Genomic DNA, 18,259 nt, shown 5'->3' on the forward strand with positions numbered 1-18,259 from the left:
TCAGGGAACTGGAAATGACCTGCCGTAGTTCATGTAGTTAGTTATTTTTAAAGCTGGAAACAGAATCCTGGTCTGATCCCTATTCAATAGCTGTCTCCACTATCACAAATATTTTAGGTTAATTTCTCCTCCTTCTCTTTTGTCCTATTTACCTGCCTTGGAAACCAAACAAATATTCCTTTTTCATTGTTTCTTGACTTCTCATCTTCTCCAGCTACTGCCCTATTTATCTGCTACTCTTCACAGAAAAGAAATGCTACAGTAAATTGACTATACTAGCCCCCTTATTTTCCTCATTTCCGGTTCTCTCTCCAATCTACTCTAATCTACCTTCATTGTACCCCATCTCTACCCCCAAGTTTCATATTAGTGTCACCAATTACCTCCACGTTGCCAAATTCATTGTCACTTCTCTCTTCACATTTTACTGAACTGCCAGCAGTATTCAATATGAAAGACTGTTGTCTTTTGGATTCCTTGAATCAATAAGCTCTGATTTTCCTTCTCCCCTTACAGAATGCCCTTTCTCATTTTTTTCTTGTCTTCTTTGTCCCTTAACTGATCTCTATATGTTAAAGTGTAATTCAACCAGTTGCCAAAATTTCAAAAAAGAAGCTATGAAAAGCACTGATTTGAAAATCTGACAAATATATTACAAAAAAATAGAATTACAGTCAAATGGACCTCATGAACATAGAAGAAAACGTTCTTAACAAAATATTAGGAAATAAAATACAAGAGCACATGAAATGGATAACACCAAATAGAGCTTATCTCTAGAATGTAAGTTTGGTTTAATATTAAAAATTTAATGTAGTTCATCATACTAATAGAATGAAGGAGAAAAGACATATGATTATCTTGACAGAAAAAGTTATTTTACAAAAATTCACATCCATTTATTTATTTATTTATTTATTTATTTATTTATTTATTTTTGAGACGGAGTCTCCCTCTGTCTCCCAGGCTGGACTGCAGTGGCCTGATCTCAGCTCACTGCAAGCTCCGCCTCCTGGGTTTACGCCATTCTCCTGCCTCAGCCTCCCGAGTAGCTGGGACTGCAGGCGCCCACCACCTCGCCCGGCTAGTTTTTTGTATTTTTTTAGTAGAGACGGGGTTTCACGGTGTTAGCCAGAATGGTCTCGATCTCCTGACCTCGTGATCCGCCCGTCTCAGCCTCCCAAAGTGCTGGGATTACAGGCTTGAGCCACCGCGCCCGGCCCACATCCATTTATTGATAAAAGCTCTTAGCACTCTAGGAATAGTAGGGTTTTCCTTATTTTGATAAAAGTCATCTATAGGCCAGGTGCAGTGGCTCATGCCTGTAATCCCAGCACTTTGAGAGGTGGATCACCAGTCCAGGAGATCAAGACCATCCTGGACAACATGGTGAAACCCCGTCTCTACTAAAACACAAAAAATTCCCCGGGTGTGGTGGTGCACGCCTGTAGTCTCAGCTACTCAGCAGGCTGAGGCAGGGGAATCACTTGAACCCGGGAGGCAGAGATTGAAGTGAACTGAGACAGCACCACAGCACTCCAGCCTGGTGACAGAGTGAGACTCCGTCTAGGAAAAAAAAAAAAAAAAAAAAAAAAAAGTCATCTATGAAGAACAAGTAGCCAGTAGTTGACATCATTCCTAATGGTGAAATATTGAATGCTTTTTCCCAAAACCACAAGCAAGGCAAGGACGTCCACTTTCACTACTTCTATCAACATTTTATCAGAACTCTTAGCCAGTGCAATAACAAAAGACAAGTAAATAAAATACATACATATAAAAAATGAAGTAAATATGTCTTTATTCAGATGACATGATTGTCAAGGTAGAAAAGTATGATCGACCTTCAAAAAAAACAGCTAGAGCTAGTATGTGAATTTAGCAATGTCTTAAAATACAAGCTCAATATATAAGAGTCAACTTCATTTCCCATATTTAACTGCATAAAAAAGAAAACAATTAAAAATAAATTCAAATTTTAATAGAGCAAAAAAGCATAACATAGGAATAAGTTTAGCAAAACCATGTAGGATTTCTACATCAAAAATCACTAAAAGAAAAATTAGAGAAATGGATTGAGAGATATACCATATATATTTATTAGAATATATACCACTGTTAATATGCTAATTCTCTTCCAAATAATTTATAGATTCAATGCTATCTCAATAACAATGCTACCAAGAATTTTAAAAAGAAATTAATAGGCTGATCTAACGTTCTTATGGAAATGCACAAGAGCTAGAATGTCAAAAACAATCTTTAAGTAGAACAAATTTTGGGGACCAACCAGGCTTTAAGATTTGCTATTGAGCTACAGTAATCAAGAAAACATGGTATTAATAAGAGTAGGTCAATGGAAGACATTAAGAAGTCCAGAATTAGACCCATACTGATACAATTTTGTTTGATTTTCTACAGTCACCAATGCCATATAGTAGGGAAAAGAAAATATTTTCAACAAAATGTGCTACAAAAACTGGATGTCTATACAGAAAATAAAATAAACCTTGATCTGCACCTCACAACAATAACTTGAGATAAATCTTAGACCTAAAGATAAAGACTAAAAGACTAAAGATTCTAGGAGACAGCACAGTAGAATGTCCTTAGGACTTTGAGACAAAGCAAAAGTTTTCTAGAAAGGACACAGAAAATTGTAACCATAAAAGAGATCATTGGCAATTTGGTATTATCAAAATTAAGTATTTCTGCTCATCAAAAGACACTATTAGTAAAATTGATAGGCAAACCATAGATCTGCATAAAATGTTCATAAAACATATATCTGACAAAGGATTGATATTCAGTATATATAAAGAAATTAGGCTACTCAATAATAAAACTACAACCCCATGTTACAAATAGGTAGTTAAATGGATACTTCACAAGGAAAATTATATAGATGACCAATAAATACATGTAAAAACACTCAACATTAGAATCATCAGGGAATGCAAATTAAAATCACAATGAGATATGCTAAACACCAAACAAAATGGCTAAAATTAAAATTATTGACAACACCAAGTGTTGGCAAGGATATGGAACAACTGCAAAGCTCATACATTGTTGGTTGGAATGTAACATGGTATTATTACCTTGTAAAAATGTCTGGCAATTTTCTAACAACAGATACCTATACTATGGCTCAGGAATTCTGCTTCTACCAAAGAGAAATAAAAACATGTCCATGAAATAATTATACAAGAATGTTCATATCAAGTTTATTCATAATAGGTAAAAGTGGAAACAGCTAAATTAATCCATCAGCAACCAAATGGCTAAACAAACCCAAGTATAGTCACATATGTAATGCTGCTTAACACAGAAAGGAAAAACCACTCATATACACAACATGGGTAAATCTCAAAAATGTAGTAAAATTTAGTAAGAAATGCCTACCACAAAAGAGCATATACAGTATGACTACACTTATATAAACTTCTAGAATATGCAAAACTAATCAATGTGGCAAAAAATTTAGAATACTGGTAGCCTCAGGAAAGAGGCGTGGGGATTTGCTGGGAAAGCACGTGAGAAAACTTTCTAGTTTTCTTGATTATATTATATCTTGATTAATTATATATTGATTAATTATATCTTGATTAGAGTTAGGGCAGTGGTTATCAATTTTGCCTACCCCCCTCCCTCCACCTAGGTTATTTTTGATAAAGTATAGAGACAATTTAGAGGCCAGGAATGCTGCTAAACATTCTACTTTCCCCAAAGATAGCCCTTCACAACAAAGAATTATTTAGGGTTCAGATAATGTTGAGGTTTTAAAACCCTGAGTTAGGGTTACATATTTGCATGCATTTCTCAAAACTCTTTAACTTGAGCGTTTTCTGTTTTTGTTTTTGTGTTTAAGTCTATGAAAAGTTTCCTATAGAAAAAAAAAGAACCAAAACAAAACACTGATTCTAGTTAATAATATGCATACTGTAGTAGGGAAATGGGGGCAATGTGGTCTTTCTTTCACTCAAAGAGCATCAAAAAATAACATGGATTGACACATGGATAGTGGGATGAAGAAATGAATAGCTATTTGATAAAATATATATAGTAAAATTTTAATTGTACAGTCAACATGATAAGTATATAAGTGTTCATTATTCAATTCTCTCTTTTCTGTAAGTTTGAAAATTTTCATAAGATGTCATCCTTGATTTCTTCTTTTAACTCACCCATCCGTATTGTCTCCATCCGTATGTCCTGCCTACACTATCATCAAAACATATTTTTAACCAGTTCCCTTTTATCTATTTCTACTCAGTCTAAACTACCAACAAAACTACCAACAACCCTCTCAACAAGGCAATAGCAGTACCCTGCTAACTAGTCTCGCTCTCTCTGCTGCCTCTCATGCTTCTTTGTAATGCATGCTTCACCCCAAAGCCAGAGCAATCTTCTTAAAACAGAGCTGATATGTAACACCCCCTGATTAAAATCTGAACTAGCAGTTTGCTGTCTTACTGCCTTACCATGCCCTGCAAGGGTCTCCTGGATCCAACATTTGCCTTCTTTTTGAACTCTTCTCTCTGTCACCTACTGTGTCACAATTATCTAGATAATCTAATCAACTTCTATTGATTGGACATATCACACTTTTTCCCACATCATGCATTTACTCTACCTGTTTCCACTGCATGTGATTGATATCTTTTTCCTGGCTCTTGACATGGACAGCTCTTTTTCAGGTTTCAATTAACATACTACTTCTTTTTCTATCTAAAATATATGCCTATCAATCCCTTTCCCACTGCCTGTTTTACTTCCTTCATAACAGCTCCTTGATTTTATCTTGTTTATTTGTGTGTTCCAGTTAGATTTTAAAGTTCAGGATGGCAGGGACCTTATCTGTCATTACAATATCACCAGGCCCAGAGTAGTGTCTGACATGCTAAGTACAAAATAAATGTTTGCTTAATGAATGAATGGATGATATGTTTAGAAACTTGATAGGGTGACAGAGATTTTCATTTGTTCAGTGTCCTAGAAACAACCACATGCTGGAGAATGGAATTCCATAAGGCGCTCTCTTAGATAAAGGAAGTGCCATGTAAGAGACTTACAGAAGAATATGAAACAGATGATCGATCATACAGCTCGTTCCGCAGGCATACATGCCTCTGGGCTCAGCACACTATTTTGATTTTCCATTGACTTGGCTCAGAAATAGAGGATTAGTTAAATGAATTATGGAATGTCTTTCTGAAGATGGAATCTTTGCACATTAGTAAAAATCATCTTGTAGAGAAATATTTACTGACACAAACAAAAGTTCATGATATATTGTCAATTGAAAAAAGTGGGCTTCAGGAAAATGTGCTCAATAGTATCTCCAGACCACTAAGCACCTTGAACCACCTCTTACCTTTCTTAACAACACTCTTCCAATATTGTTAAGAGATTATTTTCCTGAGATCTTTGAAGGCAGGTACCTTTGGTAGCTCTTGGAATCAGAGGAACTGGGTGTTTTTGTAAGTCCTAAATATAGAAAGGCCTTGAAGTAGGTGTAACTCTTAGGATATTTACTTAATATTAATTGCCAGTAGCCTTCAAGGTACTAAGGAGATGGTGAAACTGATCAAGGCATTTATGTTGTGTTGTATTGTATTCTGTGCTGTGAAGGAGTTTAATTCTAGCTGGTTTCCAGAATGGACTCCTGTGATATAATGAGGGAGCTGGAGTGCTCCACCCTGAAAGCAATGTGGATGGAGTCATCTGCTATCTGAGTGTTCCTAAGTTTTTCACCCTTACCTTTAATATGTAAATTATGATAATCTGAGAATCCCTCCTGTGTGACTGCAAGAATCCATTCTGTGCTCAGCTCTCTCTGAGGTTCACTGGAGGAATACTACATCAGTTTCCTGAGGCTGCCATAACAAAGTACTACACTCTGTGTGGCTTGAAGCACAAGGAATATTTATTGTCTTACAGGTCTGGAGGCCACAAGTCCAAAATCAAGATGTTGGGCAGATTGGCTTTTTCTGAGGGCTGCAAGGGAGAATCTTTTCCATGCCTCTCACATAGCTTCTGACAGTCTCAGGTGTTCATTGATTTATACATGTCATTCTCTCTGTATCCTCACATCGTCTTCCTTCGGTGAATGTCTGTCACTGGGTCCAAATTTCCCTTTTTATAGGAACATGACTCACATTGTATTAAGGCTCAATAGGAGGTACTAATTGTATTAGGACTTAATTCTAACTTATTCACCTGTAAAGACACTGTTTTGGAATAAGGTTGCATTCATAGTTCGTATAGATTAAGACTTCCACTTTCTTTTTTGGGGGCAACACAATTCAACCCGTAACAAATGCCATCCTGGGTGTGGCTGTGCTCTGCTCATGCCAGCCCTCTGTCTGTCTCCACTTCACAGCTTCTTGATGTGGTGACAACTCACTCCTATCTATCAGTGAAAGGCTGTCATTTAACAGAATCTTAATGAAGATGTGAGGATGATATAAGTAAAATATATGGCAGAGAAAGGAAACTTGAAACTGGATATTAGATACATCAGCTCTTCAAGCCTCGTGTTCACAACCTCTTACTGGGTTCTGGCCATCTCTATCTTATCCTTTGGTCCACTGCCAGATTGTAGGATCTTATCTTTCTTAGTGTGGTTTTCCACATTTCAGTAATTTTTTCACCCCCGTCTGGGGCTTCCACCAGAGGAAACACAAAATAAATAAATATTAAAATAAACATCCCAGAAATATACTTTTTTCACAGTTAAAACACTATGATATTATTTAAAAGATGGCTTAAAAACAGATTTGCAGCATCTTCATCTGGCTACAGGCCTTTCTAGTTAAGAGTGGGTAGGTATTTGCCTTAGAGCTGCTTGACTAAAAATTATCACCAAAATGATCTTGCCCACAACAAAGAGAGGGCATTCTATATCAACCTATTTTGAGCAGAAATCATTACAGTGTTTTGTGAAAGCATCATCATTTTTTCTTACTATAACTGTCACGGAGTGGGTAGGGTCTCCTAGAGGAATTTGGATGAGATCTATACATTAAAATATTATGTTTATTATATGAAGTGGTAATTTTTTTTAAAAAAATACATCCTTATAAACAGTGTGTTAGGCATATCAGTTACTAGAAAAAGAATTGTTCAACCAAAGGATATGGGGTACAGGGCACTGAAGCACAGGCTACAGTCCACGCTTTGCCTCACTGATATATGATTGTGCTCCACATTAAGTCCACCTTGTCACTGACACTTCAAGATAGTGGCAGATTAAAATCTCTTAATCATCACATCAATGAGAGTAGGGGGGTCACTCTACTGGGCTAAGGGAGTAAGAGAAGCCATTGCAAAGAATCCAATATTTGAACAACGTCATGAGGCTGAGCTTTACAAATTTGTACACTTGGGATGGATATAGCCGACAACACGTTGATCCAACCTTCTCAGGAGATTTCACAGAGCAATACAGATGACTTCTCTAAAAAATGGAAAGCTCTGTTAACGCATTAAACCTGCTTACTTGAAAGCAACAATAGTCTAGATCTCTGTCCCTTTAGAAAGGATATGGAATCTTCAGGTCTCTGAAGTCCCCGCCCATCCATTTTGTGTTCTCAGCATGTAGGCACAATTAGTTACTCCTTGTCATTCATTAATCTTCATCTGATTTCTTTTTAAAATAGATAAATATTTCTTTGTCCCTTGGTTCTACCAGAGGTGGAAATGTAAAAGATAAGCTTGGATAGTAATATGATTTTTCTTATAAAACCAGTTTTACTTAATCATATTGTTACCTGTCAGGGCCCAATAAAAATTTCATTTTTTAAAATCTCTGTTATTAAAAAAAAAGACTTAGTAGGACTTAGTAGGCAGAGGAGGGCAATGGGGTGGATTAGCAGAAAATGTATTCCAGCAGAAGAAACTAAATGAGCATAGTCCCAGAGTTATAAAAACGTAAATGAAGTCCAAGAAGCTGTGACTATTCCTTGTCATGTCCAGGAATTATGCCAAAACTAGGATGTTGACCTTTTAATCGGGGTGGTGGAGAGAGATGAACAGGTGGGGTTAGAGATAGTGCCAGTGTGTAGGAAGACTGTAAGGTGGCCCGAATGACTTGCTGAGCAGTTGGGGATCTGTGAGATTCATAGTAATAGAATTGATGAAACTAGGTGATCAGTTGTATGATAGTTGTTCAGAAAGAGAATGGGCAAATGAGTATGGGCTTTTAGTAGTCCTTCATGACATAGTGTATATTGAGGATTGAGAACTGAGACAAAACTTTGTCAGTTCAGTGTAGGTCAACAAAATTTTTCATGTCATGCAGGTCACCACAGCAACTACGTGAAATGTGAAGTGTGGTAATTTGGAAGGGAAAGTTAATTAGATTGGTTTTATTTTGTTTATTCGCTGGTTTTTTGGGGACCTCTTTGGGGTCAAAGTAGATACTAGATATAGCTTTCTAGCATTTTATTTCTTGGCCCAAATGAGTGTCAACATAATGCCAATTAACATGAAATGTGTTAGCATGTGCACGGCACATTTTAAAGCTTAGCTGGCTCCTGACCTGGGGTAATGCTGACTTCCATTTAGCTTTAGGAACCTTATGCTTTTTAGCATGTCCTGGTTAGATATCAACATCTTTAGACCTATTTTAGACTACTGGGAAAAATAAAACTGATTCGTAATACAAAATCAACATCTTTGAGCGTTTATTAAAAAAAAAAATGTTAATACTTTAGTAGTCATTTCATTAATTTAGCAGTTTGGATTTGGTGACTTTTTAAAAATAATTTTATTTCATTTTCATCTCAAGCAAGGCTGTGATATAGAAAGGAGGTTAGAATTATTATCTGTATTCTGTATTTTACATGTAGAAAAGTTGAGAGTAAAAAAGATGAAGTGCTTTGCCCAAAACTATAGTAATTTGACAAATCTAACCTAGAATACAGGCTTTATGGATTCTGATCCATTAGTCTTCACCTGTTCAATATTTAGTATATTCTATCCCTTAAGACACTATGTTTTAAAAAAGGCAATTTTTGAAAAAGAATTTTAGCATTATATCAGTACAGATATATCAGTACAGTACATTATATCAGTGTCAAATAACAGAAAATATAACTCAAAGTGGCTTTAACAAAATGTGAATTTTCTTGACATACATTTCTAGGGTAATCTGGGATTCAGTTGTGGCTTCATCCAGGATGCTTCATTTTTCTTTATCCCCTGGCATTTTTTATTTTATTTTATTTATTTATTTATTCATTTATTTATTTATTTTGAGATGGAGTCTTGCTCTGTCACCCAGGCTGGAGTGCAGTGGCACCATCTTGGCTCACTGCAACCTCTGCCTCCTGGGTTCAAATGATTCTTCTGCCTCAGTCTCCCAAGTAGCTGGGAATACAGGCACCCACCACCACACCCGGCAAAGTTTTGTATTTTTAGTAGAGACAGATTTCCTACCTACCTGGTGCTCTTATATTCCTGTGGTTTTCTAGGGGCTTCATCTTCCCCATGGTTTGCTCTTCCTATTTTTGGATCCCTGATGAGATCATTCCTAATTATTCTTCATGGGTCTGTTTGTTACCTGCTCTATGAGCTTTTCTGATCCTAACCCTTCAGGCTGAAACAGTGGTCTCACAAGACCCTATACATTTTTTAAATAATGTACTGATTATATTTCATTGTACTACCTTTTCTAAAATTTACTTTTAAGTGAGAAATGGTAACTATATATATATTTATGAGATATAATATGATGTTTTGATCTATGTATAGAATTTAGAAAAATTTAATCAAGCTAATTAAAATATCTATCACCTCACCAACTTATCATAGTAATTGTTGACTTCCTTATCTATCTTCTTCCACCTGAGTTCCTTTATGGCCAGACCTTGATCTAGTTGCCTTGTAACTAGTAACCATCCCAAGATTGACTCACAGTAGGTTCTTACATATTTACTAAATTGATGATATACAAATGAAAATGTGAGCGAATCATCTGAATACTAATTAAAGGGCATCAACTTCACTCACAGGCCTGTATCATTTACTACGCTTTCTAATATCAAAGTACAGAGACAGAGGAAATGCTCTGAGGACACTCACCCAAAGCCAGGGTAGGAAAAAGCAGCAGATATCAATCATTGAGGATTGACTTCCCAGGATCAGACCTGTGGGAGACAATATTTTGCAGAGAACTTGCCACTTGCCATCTTTTCAATGTCAGTAAGAGCTGAAGAAATAGGTTTGGAAGACTCACAGATCTGTGGCTCAATTAATGATCGTGGCTGCTCATTATGGTGAAAAACCTGTGCCTACGCTATGTCAGAAACTACCTACATCAGAGTGCTTTATTAACTACCTCCTTTTTTTGGATAAGACTGCCAAGAGATGTGGTGTTGTCATCTAACTGGAGATCACTAGTGAAGGCAGCTGCTACCTGGCAAGCCATTTTCAGAATATTGTGACCAACTTGTAGTATCTCAGAATCACAGGATGAGCAGAATGTATATAGCTGGAAGTCAAACACCAAAAATAATTGCACAGCGCTGGAAAAAAAAATGGCCTATGAGAAGAAGTTAGAGTAATTAGCTTATTTCACTTGGAGAAGAAAAATACGGGGAAATGTATTGCATTCACAAGCTTCAAGTCCACAACGGGTAACTCTAGAAGATGATGAATTTAAAGTTGTAGATGTTGAAGGATTTTTCTTCCTGTCCTCTCTCCATTTCCCACTTTATTTCTCCTCTGCAATATGTTGATGAAAGGTAATAATGTAGTGATTTCAGAAAATGTATGAGAATAAATATTTTGGACATTGCAGCATTATTGCATTGTCTTGCAACTATTTCTCTCACTTTCCCCTCCCAAAAGAAAAAAAAAAAAAACACACAGAAAGGAGTAACTATACCATCTGCAAGAGCTCTTTTCTCTTTTACAGCCATCCTATTGCCATCTGCTAAAATCCTGAGCCCACCTGCATAGTGAACAGCATTCATTGTTTTCCAGAAATGTGCAAGAACCACAGTCTCCCCCAAGACTGAAGGTAGGAGGAAGGAAACATTTTACAGCAGCTTCAAGTGAGCTTTGCACCCTGCACCCTACCTGGATTCCTTTGTTAATCTACTGTGTGTTCAACCAAGTTTATTGTCTGAGCAGGGGATGGTTCTTGGATAAAATGGAATTGTAGTGTTTGTTTCTTTTGAAATTTCTGAAGCCTGCAGGGACTCAGAGGTGCTGTTCCTAATGTTGAGAAGAGTTTAGAGGTTATTGTTGGAATAACAATAAGGACTTTTCATTTCTTTTTCTTTTTTTTTTTTTGCCATAAAGAATCTTCTTTGCTTCCAATTAGAGAATGTTTTTCAGCCAAATTCTGGCATATTCTTTGAAATCATGGCTGAAGTTTAGCTTTCCTTGATATTAAGCAAGTGGCTTGTGATGTTCTGAAAGGGAATTGGCTAACATTTCTCAGTGCTATTGTTATTTTGTGCAGGTAATTCTTCCTTTTGGAAAGCTGTGACGTATGTTGCAGGAATGTTTTCCTTCCCTGGTGACCATTCTTTCAATGTCATTGGTGTTTCCTACCATTGTAGCAACTCCAAGGCCCTCATATATTTCCAAACAGCCCCAAGAGGGCTATTCCACCCACAGTTGAGGACTATTGAACCTTTCTCTTTTCTTCACCTTTTTCTATTCAGGAAGAGAGAAGACGTCTAGCTACTGCTTCCTGCTAGGGTGAAAAGATTCTGGTTTGTGTAGCCCCAAACTATGTAATCAGGGCCATAAAATACCAGGAAGGGCCTGAGAGTATGAAACATTGACAGGGCATCTGTTTCAGGTTACCATTTCTCTCTCTCGCTGTCATCCATCTTTACATACTGGTTCTTAAGTCTGAAACTAAAGTTTATAACAATTTAAGTGAAGCAGAAGGCAGTTCAGAGGAAAAAGAAGGTTTAATTTAAACAACTGGTTATCATTAACCAATTTGAAATACTAGTAGTTATTGTTTGCAATTGGCCTACGTGTACATATTTTCCTGACAAGTTCATTTGGCAGTTATATTATTGGATGTCGGTTGACAACGCCTATGACTAGTTTCGGATACCATTTTCATTATTTATTTATATATCGGTTATTCAGTCATTCATTTATTTATTTAGCTTTTGTGAGTGTCATCCTGTGTTAATAACACTACACAATTCAAGTGGGATTGTTTTTAAATCAGTCTTATACATCAGCATATTCTATGCATAGATTCATCAGATTCAGCCTGCCTCTCTCAACTAGTTTATTGCTTTCCTTATGAGAAAGAGCTTATGCTGACTTCTATTTCCCCTTCCTGAAACAACATTGCCTTCATAAAAAGGAAAATAATGACTTGGTACAGCAGGCCATTTTAAGGCTGCATCTACATAGGAGATGGGTTTTGTCATTCAATGGCTGATTGCTAGGCAATCAGTCATACAGCACAGACTTAAGCCAGTTCAGTTGGCTTAGCACCTAGAATGATTGCTTGTTTGGTAACTTACCTATTGTGTAGCAATCAACAAACATGGATTGACCATCATAATGATCAACCTAATAAACCATATTGTTTCCTTTCCATCCAGAACTGTTAATGTGTGATTAATAGTTTGTGATTTGTGATTCAAAGCTATTTGTGATCAATAACTATAAACTCATTTGACTATCTGCTTATATACTGTATACTGTGTTGAATAGTGAGTATACAAAGATAAAGGGAGCGGGTGCTGTGGAAAGACAAGTTTAGGAGTCAGAGAGATAAGGCTTAAAATCATACCAGCTCTATGGACAAGCCATTTAACCTCTTTGAACTTCAGTTGCTGGACTGCTGTAAGAATTAACTGCACAGCATATACTGCGCAGGGCCCAAGAGTATGCATAATTGTCATATCCTTTATTGTAAATGAGATGTAGCTTCTATCCTTGATGAGATTTAATTATTCATTGTAATTATGCAATAAAATAAATTCTAGGTACACAGAATGTCTTATCATAATTTTAAATTCTTAAAAAAATCTAAATTTTGGAATTTAGCATACATATTCTATGTGAGCTATGGCATATACACATTTTTGTATCTAGAATTTTTCCTTGATTATGAAGATAAACTAAAAGTGCCAAGCAGACCAAACATGACCCTGCCACAGCTCTATTCAGAACATTATCTCACAATTGTTCCAAATACTCTGGAACTGAGTCATCTAATGTAGCTTACAGGAAAACAAGCTGTGTGTTACTGTAGGCAACCTTAATGATGTGGAGTTATTTAAGAATCCGGTGTTGACCACTTCCAGTTGAAAGTGCATGAGCAAATTAGGAAGACAATATAATTACATATACTAAAATTAGGCTAACATAGACACTCTTAATGGCTCAGTATGACCACAGACCAGGGCTTCAATATCAGAGTGCTGTCCCTCTATGTATGCATGCATAATTTTACACACATACATATATTCAGGGTGTACCTCACAAGTAAAACTTTATAGTAGATTTTGTAAGGGTCTGATGTCAAATGGTGATTATTTGGTTATATAGTTCCTTTCTACCCTGAAAGGGAAAAACCATCTCTTGAAGTCAGGAACAGTTCTTATTATGTAATGTTTTAAAACAAACCATCTTAATGACTTACAAAAAACAATGATATCTATTCAGCTTGACATTCTCCAGCTTGAGTAGGGCTCAGTAGGGATAGCTTGATTATTGCCCACTTCAGCTTAGCTGTGGCAGCTCAAGGATTTGTGCTGGAATCATCTAAAGCTAGAGTGGATCTCAAGTGGGTGTGATTTTTGTCTCATCTCCAGGGAATATTTGGCAATGTCTGGAATAACTTTTGGTTGTCACAATCTGGGGAAAGGGTGCTACTGACATCTGGTAAGTAAAGGCCAGGGATACTGCTAAACGTCCTAAAATGCACAGTGACCACCCCACTCCGCCACCACACACCCCCTCCCGCACCCAAAGAATTGCCCCTCCCAGAATGTCAATCATGCCAAGGTAGAGAAGCCCTGATATAAAGGCTTATTCACTTAGCTATTTGATGGTTGCATCTGTCCATTCACTGAGAACCTCAGCTCCTCTTCATATGGATCTCTCTAATGTGGCCTCTCCACTGTCCACATGAACAGGCTTTCCCACAGCATGGCAGCTGTCTTCCAAGTGCGGGAATGTCCTGATTGAGAGAGCCAGACAGAAGCTGAATTCCTTATGTAATCTAGCCTCAGTCACATAGCATGTTATATAGAGTAGCCACAAACTCTTGCTCATATTTGCACGTGTGTAGGGGGATGGGCACATGGACCCTGCCACTCCATGGAAAGAATGTCAGTAAACCATGTTATAAAAGGCAGGTAGGGTGCAGTGGCTCATACCCGTAAGCCCAGCACTTTGGGAGGGCAAGGTGGGAGGACTGCTTGAGACCAAGAGTTCAAGACTAGCCTGGGCAACATAGCAAGACCCCATCTCTACAGAAAGAAAAATAATAGACAGGCTTGGTGGTATGCGCTTGTAGTCCCAGCTACTCAAGAGACTGAGGCAGAAGGATTGCTTGAGCCCAGGAATTGGAAGCTGCAGTGAACCATGATCATACCACTGCATTCCAGCCTGGGTGACAGACCAAGATTCTGTCACAAAAGTCAAAAAAATGAAAGAGCAGAAAATAACATTTACCAGAGGGACCATGTCTCATTCTTCTTTGTATTTCAGTACTTTAGCAATCAATGAAAGGTAACAGATGCTCAATCTGTGCATTTTTAATTGTATTATATTAAGTAAACTTAATATCTGAAATATATGATAAACAGTGAGAAGATTTGGCATTACATATAACAATTTTCCACAGAGTACCTTTAAATAGTGACTTGCTCCACTTCATTATAAAGTATGATTTAATTATGAAAATTTTAATGGCACATTTATTCATCTGGTTGTTCATTAATTCAGTATTCACCGAGCACACACTGTGGGCAAAAAAGTGTGCTAGGTGCTGGAATACAAAGATGAATCAGACATGCAATTGTCTTCAAGTTGCTCACAGTCTAGTGGGGAAGGTAAGCAACATATATAAATCATTTTAATTTAGGACAGACCTCATTAGAGGTACAAATAAAGTGTTCTGGTGCTATAAGAAAACATGTAGCTCTTTTTTTTTAAACGGAAAGTGAAGATTTTATTAAGGATGTTCACTCTAATGAATACTAAATCTTTTTACTTCCTCACTCCACACTTCTATAATTGTGAGAGGAAATTGGCAGAATTTCATCCAATTTTATAATACTCGATAGAAGCAGTCACCTAAAACACAACGGAGAGCCATCTGCTGTGCAGCTGTTAAGTTTGTCTGTCTCAGTCACAGTCACTTATTGCTATGGGAAGGCATATCTCTTCACAAGAATATGGTGAATCTTCTTGATGCAATCCTAGGACATTCCGGTCTAGGTGATAGAGAAAAGTAGAAAAGTCACAGGCATCCATAGGCTGCCTCAGAAAAATGGACCTGTTTTGTAACTTAGGAGCAGTACTGCTTACCTACGTGATGGAATTATGAGGATCCTCAGGGTTATTCCTGGAAGTCTGTGTGAATCGGTGCCTCTCATACTTCACATTCCAAAAGGCAGAATTTGGGCCTCGTGTCAAAGTCACTAGCTCTTGGCAAATTGTTCATCGGGTTTATCCCATCCAAAACATTCAGATACTTAAAATACCATTCTAAAATATATGTGGCATTTGGAGGAACAATTAATGGTATTTCAGAGGATGCTTATGACACTTTATTAGAGTCTACATTTGTAATTCAGAGAGAAGAGGAAGTTTCAGAGCAAGAAGACTAATTAGGAAACTGTTATATAATCGAGGAAAGAGAAAGTGATCTGGCTTAGAGTAATAGCAGAAAGAATCATAATAGCTAATATTTATCGATTATTTGCCATGTGATGGGGCTATATATGGCTTCATGAGAATCGTCTGTATTTATAGACACAACAATCATTTGAGATAGGTACTATTACTTTACCATTTTACAGATAAAGAAATCGAGGCTTACTAAGCAGTAACCAGTAAAACTGGAATTTAAGTCTACCTAAGCCTTTTTCTTCAGTCCATGGTTTTAGTCACTATGCATATTGTATGTGATATAAGGAAAAAGGCGAATAGACACAAGAAGGAAGAATTTAGATGATTTAGTAATAGGATTGGGTTTAGGGAAAAAAGAAGAGTGAGGCCTCCAGGATAACACTCAGGTCATAGCTTGGATTTGGCCAGCTGGATGGATGCATGTGCAGTTCTCCTGAGTTGGAAACACGAGAACACTGATATTGGCTACTGACAAGCTTAGTTTTGGACATGTTAATAAAAATGAGGTTCCTGAGGGACGTCTATATGTAGACGACTGGCAGGCAATTGGATTTGTGGCTTGAAATTCAGGGAATAGATTAATATAGAAGATAGATGTTTGAAAGTCATCAGCTTTGATATGAAACATTGGGAGTGAAGGCGAAAGTCCAGGAAGAATGTGAAGCCTGGGAAGAGAAGGTTGTTCATTACAAACTGTAACGAATATAATATAGCTGAAAGTTGCTCATAATCTAGATATGGAGACAAACAAAGATATGTGAAACAGCTTGAGAATAATTACCAGACAGAATGCAAAGGAGGGCAGCATGCCTTTCAGAATTAGAAAAGACAGAACAGAATTGGAATAGGGTTCATCTGGAAGGCTTCCTGGAGCTTGGATTTGAGCTGAGTTTCCATGAGCATGCAATAATGTGGAGGAGAAATTGGGGAATAAATGGGGGCAGAGGCCTGTGGTGGGGGGCAAATAAACCACTCCCTATGCCTCTGCCCTTCACTTTTGTGCGTGGGAGGAGACATCTACCTCAACTGCAGCTCAGGCTGTAAGGCTGTTGTCTTTGCATCTGATGTGGAGATTGGAGTCCATGGGACATTCAGTGGGGAAGAGAATATGGGTATAAAGTAGAGAGAACAAAGACAAGTTGGGACCCATAAAAGCTTGTGGTTCTCACTGCCTGTGACCTTGAGTATCCACAGGAGAAGATGGTGCCTTTTGTTATGAAGCTGAATGTCTGCCTGGCCCAGGGGTCAGATAAGGTAAAGGAGAGTTTAGAGGACTGTAGAACTGCAGCACACTCAGCTTCTGCTCCATACCCAGGATGTGAGTCAGCAGGTAAGTGACACCATGTGTGAGCTACGAAATAAATGACTACTGCAGCACTTCCACTCTCCCAATCTTCTACTACAAGCTCTCATGGCCCAATCTATGCAGAAACCTACAGGTTAGGAAATTCTGGGAAATGGAGTTAATCCTACCCAAGTGGACACATTACAAGCCTCCAAACCATGAATAAAGACAACCAGGTGTAAATGAAGAAACAAGGTTTGAAGAAATCCAGCAGTTTGGTTTAGCTCAGAGCTCCTCCAAGATTCACGTGTACCAGAAACACCTGGATGTTAAAACATGGAGTTTCTGATTGAGTAGGTCTAGGGTGGCACTCAAGCCTAGGCATTTCTAACAAGTTCCCAAGTGATACTTACACTGTTGGTCTGGAGACTGCACTTTGAGAAGCACTGAAACACAGAGGCCTCATTAAGTTTTAGTGAGAAGTAGGAGTGGAGAAGAAAATATTGCAAAGGAATAGTTAAGAAAAGCTACTGAATACTAGACAACTTCTGAGTGAAATCTGATGTGACAGGACATCATTACAAGTGACTAAAGAGGAGATTGACAGGCAAAGACGGTGTTTGCAGGAGGATGTGCTGTTTCTGTGTGGGAGAGGCTGTCTTGAGTAAAGTTTGGAAGTGAGGAAATAAATTGCAAGATTGTTTACAATAATCTAGTGATACAAATCCAGAACAGGGAGATACGTGACTGTGGAAACAGAGAGAAAGGATACAATGAAAAAACTACTTTGGGTACAGCTTCAAATTTCCTCATCCGTACTTTCCCCAAATAGTACAGACTCATGTCTCTTCTCTTTATAACATCAGAGTCAGCCTATAAATTTTGTCTTTTATAACTTTTTTTTATTATCTCACCAACACCAGTGCATTGCAGGACATTTGGGAATCAGAAAAATACAAAGAGTAAAATAAAAATTTTCCCTAAGCCATATATAATCATTACCAAATTTAGGGTTTAATTCTCTTCATTCTTTTCTCTTCTGCATGTGTGAATTTGTACATTTTGTTTTATTAATACTTGAACCTGGCAGACTTTCCTCTTGGCCACACTGAGTTG

The 18,259-nt window shown here is 37.5% G+C and overlaps 1 long non-coding RNA gene across 1 annotated transcript in view; it reads left to right on the plus strand.

Annotated features, from left to right (window-relative positions):
• The window catches only part of LOC135969537 (uncharacterized), a 164,858-nt gene that overhangs the window by 109,673 nt on the left and 36,926 nt on the right, over positions 1-18,259 (plus strand). The window contains exon 2 of the long non-coding RNA XR_010584798.1: positions 10,925-11,029. This is a non-coding gene — a long non-coding RNA (uncharacterized lncRNA). The remainder of the gene's footprint in view (positions 1-10,924; positions 11,030-18,259) is intronic.

This window comes from Macaca fascicularis, chromosome 2, assembly GCF_037993035.2.
Source record: "Macaca fascicularis isolate 582-1 chromosome 2, T2T-MFA8v1.1".
NCBI lineage: Eukaryota > Metazoa > Chordata > Mammalia > Primates > Cercopithecidae > Macaca > Macaca fascicularis.